The 13,688-nt window shown below is 41.6% G+C and overlaps 1 protein-coding gene across 4 annotated transcripts in view; it reads left to right on the plus strand.

The window, feature by feature from the left end:
• PALM2AKAP2 (PALM2 and AKAP2 fusion) overlaps positions 1-13,688 on the plus strand; it is a 469,130-nt gene that overhangs the window by 80,800 nt on the left and 374,642 nt on the right. The gene's annotated exons all lie outside the window — the stretch shown is intronic.

Genomic DNA, 13,688 nt, shown 5'->3' on the forward strand with positions numbered 1-13,688 from the left:
AATGTGTTCAAGTTATTTGGGCATATGTCATGAGTTTCTGTGAAAGTATTTGACCTGTCAACTTCACAGGGTTGTTATGAGTGTAAGAATATAATTCAGTAGGGGCTTTCATGTTTATGACTGGTATGGAATGAGCCCTGAGATGAGATGATCCTATGATTTGAATCATTTGACTTTGAGCAAATCACTCAACTTTTCCTGGGTTCCAGTTTCCTCACTAGTCAACTGAAGAAGTCAAATGAGATCATTTTTTATTTTTATTTTTTAAAAACTCTTCCTTTTTTTAAAGATTTTATTTATTTATTCATCAGAGACACACAGAGAGAGGCAGAGACACAGGCAGAGGGAGAAGCAGGCTTCCTGTGGGGAAGCTGATGGGTGACTTTGATCACAACCTGAACCAAAGGCAGATGCTCAACCATTGAGCCACCCAGGCGTCCTGAGATCATTTAGGGTCTCTTCCATTACCAACATTCAGAGATTCTCTCATCCCATGTGTAATCCGGAGACTTTATTTATTTTCTCTTCAAGGGAGCTGAGAATAGAGTTCTGGGGGCTGGTGGGCAATGGTCACGGAGGGAGAAGTGATATGGGGATGAGCCTTTATTCAAGATCTGATGTGCAGGTGCCCATTTTACAGGTGTTGAAGCTTAGGATGTGAAAGGCAAAATAACAAAGGGAGGGTTCAAAGCACAACCTCTTCCTCAAATTACCCAATTGTTGCATCTTTACTGCCCTGTAGTTAATGTTTAAACATTCAAAATTGAACACCAATAAAAAATAAATTTAAAAAAATGTTTAAACATTCAGAAGCAACTTGCAAATATGTTTGAAATCTGCACTTTCTCTTTGGGTGATCCAGCTTCATGCTTGGCAACTCCTTTCTTGCTCTGGGAACACAGTCTTCCCCCCAAAAAACACCGTGTGTTCTTTTAAAAAATTCAAGCACATATTTTCAAGTTACCCTTTTGGGTCAGCCACCTGGCCTATCCCAGCGAAAGACTACTTGAGTCCCTGACAGGGTTTCCTATTCAGGAATTCAAATGCACAGAGTATCAACCTGTGTCTAGTGAATCTCCTGCTCCCACAACTTTTATTACCAGATTCAAATGGTAGGCCAAAGCTTCCTGAGAAGCAAGGGTATTATTCTACGTGAGAGAGTATTAAGCTCTGACGGATTTGGTAGTTGAGAATGTCTTTTTTAGCACTCTCTCATAGGAAAAACGGATGTTCTCACTGTTAATAGGGAACTGTATTATGATAACAGCAACATTTATTGTCATTAAGCATTTTCCGTGTAGGAAGTATTTTATGGACATCCTCATTTTCCAAATGTGGACACAGGCACAGAGAGGTGTAGTGACTTGCCCTGCCTTAGTGTTCACCGTTAATCCATGGCTTTGAGAGGATTTGAAACTTAGAGCTGTCACAACCATCTTGCTACCACATGTAGATGGAAAATGATCACAGCACACAGAAGGAAGAGGTGGGAGGAACTGACAACAGTCTTGTCCCAGTGGCAGCAATTGGGCCCTAAAGTCAGCTGTGCCCGAGGCAAATCTACCTCTGCACTTGAAGTTGTGAGTGGCCAACATTTGGGGGGTCAGTTTTTCTTTCACCTTCAAGAATCCTACTCGATAGAGACTTGTTTTAATTAATGCCACCAATGCAAAGATACATAAACTTAGTGAAAGGGTACGTTTAAATTCAGGAATATGTAGAAAAATAATTCAATGATTTTTTTTTTCCCTGGCTAAGATGAAGACCTGTGAGAGGTGGCTCATGGGTCAGGCTCATCCCCCCCTTCCTCATCCTGGAACCTAAGCCCTGAACTGTAGTGGAGAAATAATTTAATGTGGCATTTTGCTGAAACGTCCTGTAGATATTTTAGGTATTTGCACAGGGAATTTTTTGACCTTTGAATAATATATGTGCTGAGAAAGGTCTTGGGATATTTTAACATGTTGAACTGAGATAGGCCTAAAGGGGTTTATTTTGGTCTCTGTTGGCTGCTACTTTTTTTCAAATCCTATTGGAATTTTTTAGTTTCTATGAGGACGCATTCAGGATTTTTTTTTTTTTTTTACTGCAACAAATTTCATGCTATTGGATTGTCCTTGTATCAAAGGTGACAGGCAGCCAGTTGATAAACATTCCAGAAGCAGGTTCCATTAATGCTCTAGGTGCATTAATGCTGACCTGAGGTGGCCACTTGGACCTCTAGTAGGCACCTCCAACCTAATGTGTCCCAAATTGGGTGCTGGGCACTTAGAATGGACACATGCCTTTCCAACATTTCAAACATGAGTCTAATTCTTTGAAAACATAAGTACAGGTGATCATAAATGTGTATAGAGCAGTATCATTACAGGCATCTTGAAGTCTCATCTCTTCCACAGCTGGTTTTTGATTAAGGAGATGAATATGATAAAACCTACTGCATCAGCCCTTTAGTGGAGGAGACAGTGATTCTGCTTTCAGGGCCGAATGAGAGACCTCAGCTTAAAGCTGGGGATCAGTTCAGAGTGGCTATTTAGCCAAAAACTTGAGACAGATTTATCCAGAATGCAAGTCCCCTGGCTGGAGCTTGGCATCTCTGGAAGACCTGTTAACCTTTCTGTGCAGTTGGGTGACCAGAAAATACATTTCTGTTAGAAAAAAAAAAAGAAAGAAAATACATTTCTGTCCCCTAAGACCTTTTGTTTCCTAAAAAGACAAACTTGCATGGTGGAAGTTTGTAGGTGAGAATGCTATGACTTTGTCTTAAATTATATTAAGCCTGATTTTCTTCCAAAAATAAAAGCATGTGAGCTCTCCTTGTCTTGCTCACTGCTGAGTTCCTAGAGCCTGTCACAGTGTTTGCATACAGCAGGTATCCAATAATTGTCTCTCGAATGAAGAAATGCACTAAAGTGGTGAGTAAATGCCTTAAGGAGACAGAAGCCACCTGGCCCAGGAGATTTTGGAGCTGAGTAGCAAAGGATAAGTGGGGGGTCTTGGTGAAAGAAGGGAGCATGGATGGGGGAAAGGAATCACAATAAAAGGAAACAGTCTGCTCAAAGGAATGGAGGCGTCGACTTCAAGGACCTAATAATTCATAGCAGGAATCCATGAGTAAAATCTTGCAAAAGGTAATAAATGACAAACTTTCACAAAGTGCAAATAAAACCCCAATTCATAAATGCCCTGCTGTGGACATTGGCCAGAAGTTGGACTTTAGACACAACATACGCATTATATTAGGCCAATTACCTTTGTGAGGTGATGAACCATTTCTGGAAGTTGGCAGGTTCCTCCCTGCTGGTTTTATAAGGCTATTGCATAATGTCGACCTATTCTAGAATGTTGCCTGGGGCTGCCTCACCAGGAGTACTCATGAATCAAAGACTGGTCAGGAAAATACACTAACCTTCTGTGTTTGATAAAGTGGGAAATTCTTCTACAGTTGGTCTTTGGCAAACTGCCAAATTTTTGCCAATAATGTTCTTCTGAGACTATGAACCTGGCTTAAGAACTCCAAGACAACTTTTAGAAATAACTGTATCTTTAAACACATTCATCGTCTTTGCAGAAGTTAGTGTATACATACAGAGTCCTTCTGGAAGAGTGATCACCCTTTCTCTCCCCGTAGGATGCTCCACAAAAGATAAAGGGGGGTTCAGTCATATCCAAAGATCAGGGCGCTGGGCCTGCTAGATTATATACCCTACCCTTGTGAGGCTGGGGAAGTCGGCGATCTTTCTAACCAACCCCATATCCTGAATAGTTCTCATTTACCAATGGGGGGAAAGAGTGTAACATCCTTGATGCAAACCATCTGGTGCCAATTTAGATTGCTATTCCTGAGGTGCTTGCCTACGATTTCCGGTTAGGGACCATCAAATGCTAACCAACCTTTCTGGAATATGAATTTTTATTAGGTACTGCAGATGTTAACTAACCACATGCAGAGTGCACATGAAAGTTAACATATATGCATATACATACAGACACACACTGTCTGGGCTGAACTATTTTAAAGTAATTATAGAGGAATCGGTACCTTAATTCCTGATTTTTTTTTCCCTTAATGGTCCCATCTGTGCCTCTATTGCCAATGAATAATGGAGTCAGTAAGGCTGCATGAACAAATCAGCTTATATTGGACATGTTTCCTCTCTTTTCTGCGTCAGATGATGGTGTTCTCAAACATCTTGGAGTAGCTTAGTTTTCAGCAAAGGTAACCTTTATCTTTTCCTTTCCACTTTCTCCCTCTCCCAGAAATAAAGGGAAAAAATGATTCATGGCCCTAATACCCTAATTTCCCTTTTGTTGTATTCACTAGAAAGAATAGTGGACTGAATTTTTAAATTAAAGTAAAATGATAAATTAGGATATTCTTACCTTTGCATTATTAGACTATCTAATTATCCTTCATCACAATGGGCCTCAGGTGTCAGTTCTGTTAAGTTTAATTTATTACCAATGGTAATTAAATCTTAGAGATTGTATCGTACAAGGTTTAATCATGTCATACTGTTACATGTATTCTGAAGAGAGTTAAAGTTGGAGTTAACACCTGGGCTGCATCACATATGCACATTTACAGGTACAACATGCATCAGGAGAGAAGAGAGAGTAAGACCCCTGTCTTGTTTTGGCCTGAGGTGCCAAGGTGCGAGGTGACCTTGGGTTTGATTCTTGTTCCAGCTATAGGGCTGGATGGGGACTGCAGATGGTGCCACAAAGGACATCTTGGGCAGATGGCCAACCAGGTCTGTGCCTTGGGAAGCCCAACACCTTAGTGCCTTCAGCAGGACTCATTTGGCACAAAGCACAATGAGACGGGAAGATCCCTATGAGACTAGACTTCCTCAAGGCAAGTTCAAGCTACCTGCTTCATTGTGTGTGGGACTGGACGCTATGCAAGGATCAATGACAGTGAAAGACTACACATAAGAGCAATGATCCTTCCATATGCTCTTTGCCCTGTGTTTTCCCCAAAACTCTTGAGTACGTTGCTTTAGAAGGCAGGCAGGGTAGGATGGTGTGATGGAAACAGCACCAGCTTTAGAATCAAGCTAGGAAGCTCAGTGTGTGACCCCTCAGTGTGTGAGCAGCTCAGCCCTACAGTATCCTCACCATGTCCTCACATGTTCATTGTATATAATAACAGCTTTGTGACAAGATCTATATGATGACTAAGGAGACACCCCTTAAGAAAAAATTAGATTTTACTTATAATTGATTGCTGTCATCTAAGAGGAGGAGGTGGATGATAGTCATTAGAAGACTTTTTGTTTGCTTATTAGATTGATGGATTGTGGGATTGCAAGTTTGGAAGAGTTAGGATGGAGCTAAATTGCTTTCACTCATTCCTTCGACACCTGGTCAGTTGGGATGTGAGTGAATAGGGGAGACAAATACCCGGATAGTACCGTTTACCTTTTAGTTAAGGGAGGTAGATAATATGCAAATAGTCAAAAAGAAAAACAATATAATGTTTGCAATGATGAGTGTGCTAGGCAGAAAAAGCCAGGGAAAGGGGTAGAGATAGGATAGCGGGGTGGGGGCAGGGAGGTGTCCATCTAGACAGGCTGCTCAGAAGACACCTCTCTCTGGGTCATTGGAGCAAACCATGCAAAACTCATGATTAAAGAGTGTTTTGGGCAGAGGTCACTGAAGTGCAAAGACCCTGCCGCTGGGATGAGCCAAGTATGTTTGCTCAATTTTCCAGGGAGTTCAACAGACCAGGAGCGAGTAGAATGAGGGATTCGTGGTAGGAGGAGAGGGCTGAGGGGTGGGCAGGGTCCAGTTATGTGGGGACGTTTGGACAAGAGGTTTGGCTTTTATCCTGAGTGGGGTGGGAACTACTTGAAGGGTTTTAAAGAGAATGCTCTGGATGATGCTGCATTAAAAAAGGGTGGGGGAGGGATTTAGAAGGAATTGGAAGCTGAGACACAGGAGTAGAGTGATTTAGGTGCATCTTGGAAGAGGATCGAGGGGAAACATACCCCCATTGCCTTGGCTAGAGAAGGACCTTGAGGAGAAGAGAAATGGCCAAGGTACATTTCATTAGGTTGTTCAGAGGGTGGTGTGTGATGGAAACTCTTACTTCCTCTCTCCTAGAGAAGCTTCTCTCCTAGAGAAGCTTCAGGAAATTCTTCCCTGGTCAACAGTGCTTTAGGGTGAGTGGAGCCTGTATGGTGAGTGTGAGATGCTGTCTGACTTGATGGCAAAGCAGGGTGAGAACAGAGTGTGACACATGTGTAAACACCCTAGCACATGCAAAGCAGAAATTCATTACGTATGCCTTCCTTTCCCCATCCCTCATCCTTCGTCCTTGCTTTGCTTTCATTTAGTGTCTAAGGTCGTCTCCTCATTTGTGGAATGACATTGAACCAGCCTGAGTGCGTCCTTTTCAAGGATAACAGTTTATAGTCCTATGATTCTCTTATGCCCCATAGAAGAAAACTCACTCTATGTAAATTTGTCCTTAATTTTAATCATGGCATCTCACATAATCATTTGGGGATCAATCTGGAAATCATCAGGGGATTCCTCTTTCTTTTAACTGCTCCCCCAGATAGTGATTGTGTAACCACACAGAGGAAAGATTTTTGCTTTTGATGCTGCAGGGGGTGGAAAGTTGCTGCCATCTGCCACGTAGCCAGCACCATAATTTCTTTTGCACCACAAAAGAAGGCTTGGAGGAGACTAGAGGATGGTTCTGGGTAGCCCCGACGTATATCCAGTGGTGAGTGCACCATTGCCTAGGGGAGACACAGCCACATTTGAGTAGTCCCCTTAAAGAACAGCTAAAACAGATTCTAGATGATTTAACCTTGACTTAATGAAAGCCCAAGGGAAAGACCATAATTACAACCTACTTCTCTTTTTCTTGGCAGAGTCTAGAGTCCATTTTGTTTTCCTTTCACTTAAGGTACCCCTCCTACTCAATTATCTGCTTTTTAGATAGCGGCTTTAAATGTTTTAAGAATCTTACAGTTATTTTTCCTCTCGTCTATATCCTGGGGAATCAATCTGGACTGCCACAAGCAATACATCATAACTGGCACCTTGCAGCTGGTCAAAGGAGAATAAATCACTAAATTGAATATTTAACCTAACAGGACTGTGCTAATAGACAGCCATTAGGCACATGTGTCTATTTAAATTTAAATTAATTACAGTTAAATAATGTTAAAATGTAGTTCCTCAGTCATATTAGACACATCTCAAATGCTCAATAGCCACATGTGGCTAGCATAGATATAGAGTATTTCCCTCAGTGTGAGCAATTCTTTTTTTTTTTTTTTAGATTTATTTATTTATTTGGGAGGAGGGCAGAGCAGAGGGAGAGAGAAATTCCAAGAAGACTCTCCACTGAGCTCAGAGCCTGACACGGGGCTTGGTCTCATGACCTTGAGATCAGGACCTGAGCTGAAACCAAGTAGGACATTTTAGCTGATTGTGCCACAGGCACCCCTCATTGCAGGCAATTTTATTGGACATCCTCGTCGAGGAGTTTTAAGGGCTTGAAGTCAAAAGAAGAGTTCTTTAGAATGGATAAAGAGGCAAGAGGTTCTTGTCAAACAGCTTGCATGACATTTTAATTTCATACCCTTTAGCCACTGACATCTTTAGCAATGGATCTGTGTGCTGGAACCAACTGATTACCCCAGGGGAAGAAAAGTGAAGCTAAGTTTCCTACAATTTCCAAAGTGTTGGTGTTCCCAAGAGCTTAGGTTATTTTGCAAAGTGGCCAAGAGTACTTTCAGCGGATGGAAAGAGAACCCATCTACTGTAATCACAAGGACCTACTGCAGTGAACTCAGCCATTCTCATCCCTGGAGAAATAGATGGAAGCCTTCCTGACAAACATATTTACATTGGTCACTTGAAGTAGAGAGCAAAGCAGATTTCCAAGTGTGAGACTCTGGTGGGCCAAGCTGTTTTTCAAAGAATATAGAGGAATAATGGCAATTCTGTTTCTCAAATACTATGTTGATCAAGATGAGGCAAATCAGAACTTTACCTTGTTCTCCAAGCATAGTTGAGAGAGTATGTTCTTGCCAGCTCTCTGTGCTCTTCTCTTGACTCGGGCAAGTGATTCTGGCTATTGCCCTGGACACTAGATCCACAGGCTTTTTCCTGGAGTTCCTTTGTGGCTCATGCTGATCCTGCTTTCTGGCAATTCAAACTTAGGTGCAGCTTGGGCTTACCATCATTTCTGATGTCTTAGTGCTGCAAGGAAGAAACATTGTGCATATGTGCCTACTTGCATACTTAGCACGGTGGCCGAAGATTATTGGAAGCTGTCGGTCCAAGGGCTTCCTGCGTCTGTTGACTTCAATTAAAAGGCAGCTTCATGAGACAAAACCCCACCTCAAATCATGTCCTGCAGGGAGCCATGAGGCCTGAGTCCAAGGATTTCTATTTTTAAAGCTGTAGAATTGGGCACAGAAAGGTTCAGTAAAACGCCTGTAGTCACACAGCAAGTTAAGTAGAATAAACGAATGATTTTTTTAAACTCAAATTTCTGTTGCATGATTTAGAACTTTGTTCCCTTCATTCTGTTCTACCCTTTATAAAGATGGTTTGTGTGCCCAGGGGAAAAGGGAAGATGGTGTAGATACTGATTTTCACTTAATAGCTTTTCCTTGGAATGTTTATTAGTTTCATTCAAAGCGTCAGTGGCAAGTTGGCCTTCATGCACCTTGTCATCGTGCTGACAGTGAGAAGAAGAGAAGCAGGACAAAGACTCATTTTTTCCCTGACCTTCTGGACAACAACTTGGGTTAGCCTTCTGTTTGTGTGCAACAGGCTTCAGAGGACAGGCCATCTCTCTGGCTCTCAGATGTTAAGGAATGGGGCCAAATGTGAAGAAGAAAGCCAAGTAGGCGTTTCTCCCATGGTGGTTATCTTTAGTCTATGGTGAGATCATTTCCCACTGTGAGAAAGTTGCCTGTTCAAGGGCTATGGGCCAAATTCGCACTGGTTTATGGAATCTGGAAAATCACCAGTCATCCCAGCTTCGAGGATCAGACTTCTTCAAGGCATAAGCAGGGTTAAAAATCCCTGTGTTTTTACCTTGCCTTTGTCTATGTGGAAAATAAGTCCCAGGGGCCTGGTCTTTTGAGCGGAAAATGGTTATAAACATATATATTTGTGAACACATGTATAAACACACTCTGCAGAAGCAGTCTCTTTTTTTCTATAGTGACTATGAACATGAGAGCAATTGATACTTTAGGTTTAAATTGAATGAGTTGATAATGCATTAGAAGACATGTTCAAACAGTGGTCTAGACATTATAGGACTTCTTTAACAGTCCCCACAGCCAAACACTAGTCCAAGTGAAGTGAGTTACCTTTTCTTCAATTTTAGTGGAAGGCAGTGACACGCAGCCACATTCACTTCATAAATGAAAGGATTTGACCGCCATTTTCTGAAGGCTGGGTTAAGCATCTTTCCCCTTTGACCACATCTAAAATGTTGGTATGAAAGCGCAACCCTTGTGCAGTTAGCAGAAAAGAATGAAGTAGCCTTAAAGAACTGAAGAGCTGCCCAGTTTGGCCATATCATTTGCATACCAAGCCCAGCCATTCTAATCTTTAACATCACTGTGGGAGAACTAGAAAGCATTTGAAAATTGATTAGGAAGGAAGACAACATAGCCAAAGATTCTTTTTTTAATCTCCGGAGACATGGTTTGGGAAGGTCTTTGCCCGGAAACATTCTTTCTCACCCTAAATCCTAAGAGAAGCAAGAGGAAGGCTAGGGATCACTGTTCTGAACTGAAGACATCAAAGGGGGCCTGGGAACCGTCTGATCAGAGTGGCTTACGGAGATGTGGTGGAAAAGGCAGAAGGCCCAGGGGTCAGTATGACCAACATACAGGACCAACAGCTCGGGTAGCCTGAGGGCCCATCACAACTAGAAAGGAGTGACCTGTATCTTTGTCCTATGACAGCACAGCTAGGACTCACTGACTCCATGACCATGTGGCCAAGGGTGAGGTCTGGCTTGATTATGCAGAGAAGAGTCATTGATTGACTCTGCCAAGCGTGCATCTGAAGAGAGGCAGAGGTAAATGAAATGTTAGAGACAGCAGGAGCAGCAGTCACTGTAAACGGAAATGAAGCATGCCAGGGGTCCTGCCAGGACAAAAAGAAGTAAGCCAGACACATAAGAATGAAAGGTCAAAGGAAAACAGGACCAGGGCTAGAACTGGGGCTTTGCTAATTTTAGCTAGATACACTTACTGACCTCATAGTAAGAGGAATTGATGATCCAACAAGAATAATAACTAGTTAAGAATAATAGCTAGTTAACCCACACTGTAATTAGTACATTTTGACCCTACATTGTTTAGCAAATCTATAAGTAGTTTACCCACAGGGTTCCAAAGCACATGCTTTCAAAGAACCAAATTAAAGAACCCCATTCAGACATTATTACTAATCTGATAATGGATGGTCTTGATCCAGTTTTAAGGTTTTATTCTAGGTTTTCTTGAAGCCTTTGGAACCAAAAATTTCTGGGACCAGGTAGATGGATACCAACTTGCCTAATGAGGCATTAGTGCCTAGGAATGGAAAATCTTGTTTGTGTCTTCGAGATGGCAGGAGACATGGACCGTCATTATATAGTCGGCCTTTAATCCGAAGGACACTACTGCTGCTACTGCTGTCTCTATATAGTTTCTGATGTTAGTATTGCCAAAAAGAATACTTATTCATTAAGCCCCAGCTATATGCAATCGACTGTATTTGCCACACATTTCTTTACATAATAATCTTGTGTTTTGCTCATAGCATATCTGGGAGGTAGAACTTCTGTGTCCATTTTATTTTATTTAAAAAAGATTTTATTTATTTATTTGAGAGAGAGAGAGATAATGAGAGAGACCATGAGCAGGGGCAGGGGAAAGGGAGAGGTGCAGGGCTCGGTCCCAGCACCCTGAGATCATGACCTGAGCCAAAGGTAGATGTTTAATTGACTGAGCTACCCAGGTGCCCATTATTACCCGCCCCCCTTTTTAAAAAAAGATTTTATTTATTTGTTCATGAGACACACACACACAGAGGCAGAGACACAGGCAAAGGGAGAAGCAGGCTCCATGCAGGGAGCCCGACGTGGTACTCGATCCTGGGTCTCCAGGATCACACCCTGGGCTGAAAGCAGTGCTAAACCATTGAGCCACCTGGGCTGCCCCATTTCCATTTTAAGGATAAGGATATGGTGGGGCAAGTTGTTAAGTAGGATCTTCCTCCCATTTTCTCACAATTGCCCCTAGAGCCTGTTGCTGAGAACTTACATTTTGGAGAAACAACAGCTGCCATCGAGGACTTGCTGACGTGTGCGCCATTCTTGAGGAATGACCAGAAATAAAAGACATAGAGCTAGGAAAAGAAGAATAAAACTGTCTTGCTTCACAGAATAATGGTTGTTTATATAGAAAATCAAGAAATCTACAAAAAAGTAACTCAGTGAATTTAACAAGGTCTCAAGATAAAAGGTCAGTGTATAAACATCCTTTTCTATTATACTAGCATTGAACAATTGGAAAAGGACTTTTAAAAAATGTTCCACTTATAAAAATGGAATTCCTGGAAAGTATTAGGATCTGACTGATTTCCTTAAGGGAGTCAGCTATCTAGGCAAGTGAACAGAGAACAGTTGCTAGGAAAATAAAGCGCTCTACACTTTATTACCTCTGAAGAGTTGACATGACTTAAACAAACCTTTACGCAGACCCAGAGTGATTAACTTTCCCCACACCACACAGCGAAGTCTGTGAACGGGGACGTGTGTTCTGGCTTCACTGACTGAAAAATTTATTGTTTTTTTTCCCCCCCACAACACCCCTGTTCTCTCCATGTGTGCTGGGAATGGTGGGAGACTGTATGTGCTCTCCATTCCAAGTGCCCAAAGGTTCAAACATTCTTCTCGAACTCCTAGCATTTCCATTTGGTATTAGGTTGGCTTTCAAAGTGCCATACTATAATAATATTATCTCATATTCACATAAATGTATTTTTCTAAGCTTTCCCATATATTTGACTCTCAAAATAACTTGTAGGTAAAGAAAGGCTGAAACGATCTGTTTTATAGATGATATATAGATAGGCTCAGAGGGCTTTTGTCTCCACCAATGTCATATTGCTTATAGGTTCAGAGCTAGAAATGGAACAAAAATCTGCTTTGAAAATATCTGTTCATAAAGAGCACCAGACTTGGCCGACATGGACAGATTTCATTAATTCAAATAGTCAGATTGTTGACTTAGACTGTGTCTGAGCATTGGGATCTACTTAAGGAAATGCAGGGTGTTACATCTGTTTACTTATGTCAATGATCCAATAAGATGGCGAAAGGGAAGCTAGGCCTCATGTTTTAGAGAATGCCATCCGTTGTACAAAGAAATAGCAAACTCATTTGTAATAAACCTATTTTTTAAAAATGTAGATGTCACAATTGAAGTCTTTACTCATAAAAAGTTGAACTCTTCCTCATCTATGGATATAAGAGATCGCAAATTCAAAAATTTTCAGAGTTGGAAAGTGATCATAGTAATCTTCCGGTTGAACCCCCTCTTTTGTAATTGAAGGAGATGAAGTGCCAAGATTTTAGCTGATTGCTTATGGTCACACCACTAATTAATGATGGAATTGGTCCTTGAATCCAGAACCAGATTCTAGTCTAGTCCTGTGGCAATACACCTCAAGTGTGGGAACAGTTTCCTCTGTTTTTAGTTTGTATTGGACAATTTTAATAATAACTTTCAGGTCTCTGGTCTTGAATGGTTGTGATTTTGGAATGCAAATGATGGCAGCTCAGAAACCCTATGCCTGACCCTCTGGAGGGCCATGAGAGAGGACTGTAGAACATGGTCACTCCCAGGTGCTGGTCCATCCCCAGAACACAAAGGCCAGTCTCACATATCACTTTGCTCTATGACTTCTCATCTTAAAGGGCTTCTCAAGGCTGGCCACACAGGCCCTTGAAAATATTGTGGAGTTCTTTGAAGTAAGTTGTTTATTTTTCCCGAAACACATCTGCTAGTCATCTTGTTTGTGTGTTAAAATGCAAGTGTTTTGGCTGGTGGTTAGAAAGAGAAGTCTAATCAAAAATAAGTATACCAATCTACTATGATATTTTTCATCAGATGTACCATCACCTTCTGTTCATTCATTCAAAGTATTTAATGGGTATTTACTGCATGCCAGAAACTGTTCTGCTTACTTGGGATATAGCAGTGAGCAAAACGAAGTCCTTTGCTATCAAAAAGCTTTAATTCTAGGAGAAAGGGACAGGCAATAAGCAAAGGTATAATTAGTTTTTTTATATGTCAGATGCTGATGAGTTCTATGACAAAGAGGCAAGGGTAAAGGAGGATAGGGAGTGTGGTATAGATGGTGGTAGCAATTGTGATTTTTCTATAGGATGGTTTATTTTTTTTTTAATTTTTATTTATTTATGATAGTCACACAGAGAGAGAGAGAAGCAGAGACATAGGCAGAGGGAGAAGCAGGCTCCATGCACCGGGAGCCCGACGTGGGATTCGATCCCGGGTCTCCAGGATCATGCCCCGGGCCAAAGGCAGGCGCTAAACCGCTGCGCCACCCAGGGATCCCTATAGGATGGTTTAGATGCCTAAGGCTAAGTAGCATTTGTGCAGAGACCTGATGGAGGTAGAGAA

The sequence above is a fragment of the Canis lupus genome, chromosome 10 (genome assembly GCF_048164855.1).
Source record: "Canis lupus baileyi chromosome 10, mCanLup2.hap1, whole genome shotgun sequence".
NCBI lineage: Eukaryota > Metazoa > Chordata > Mammalia > Carnivora > Canidae > Canis > Canis lupus.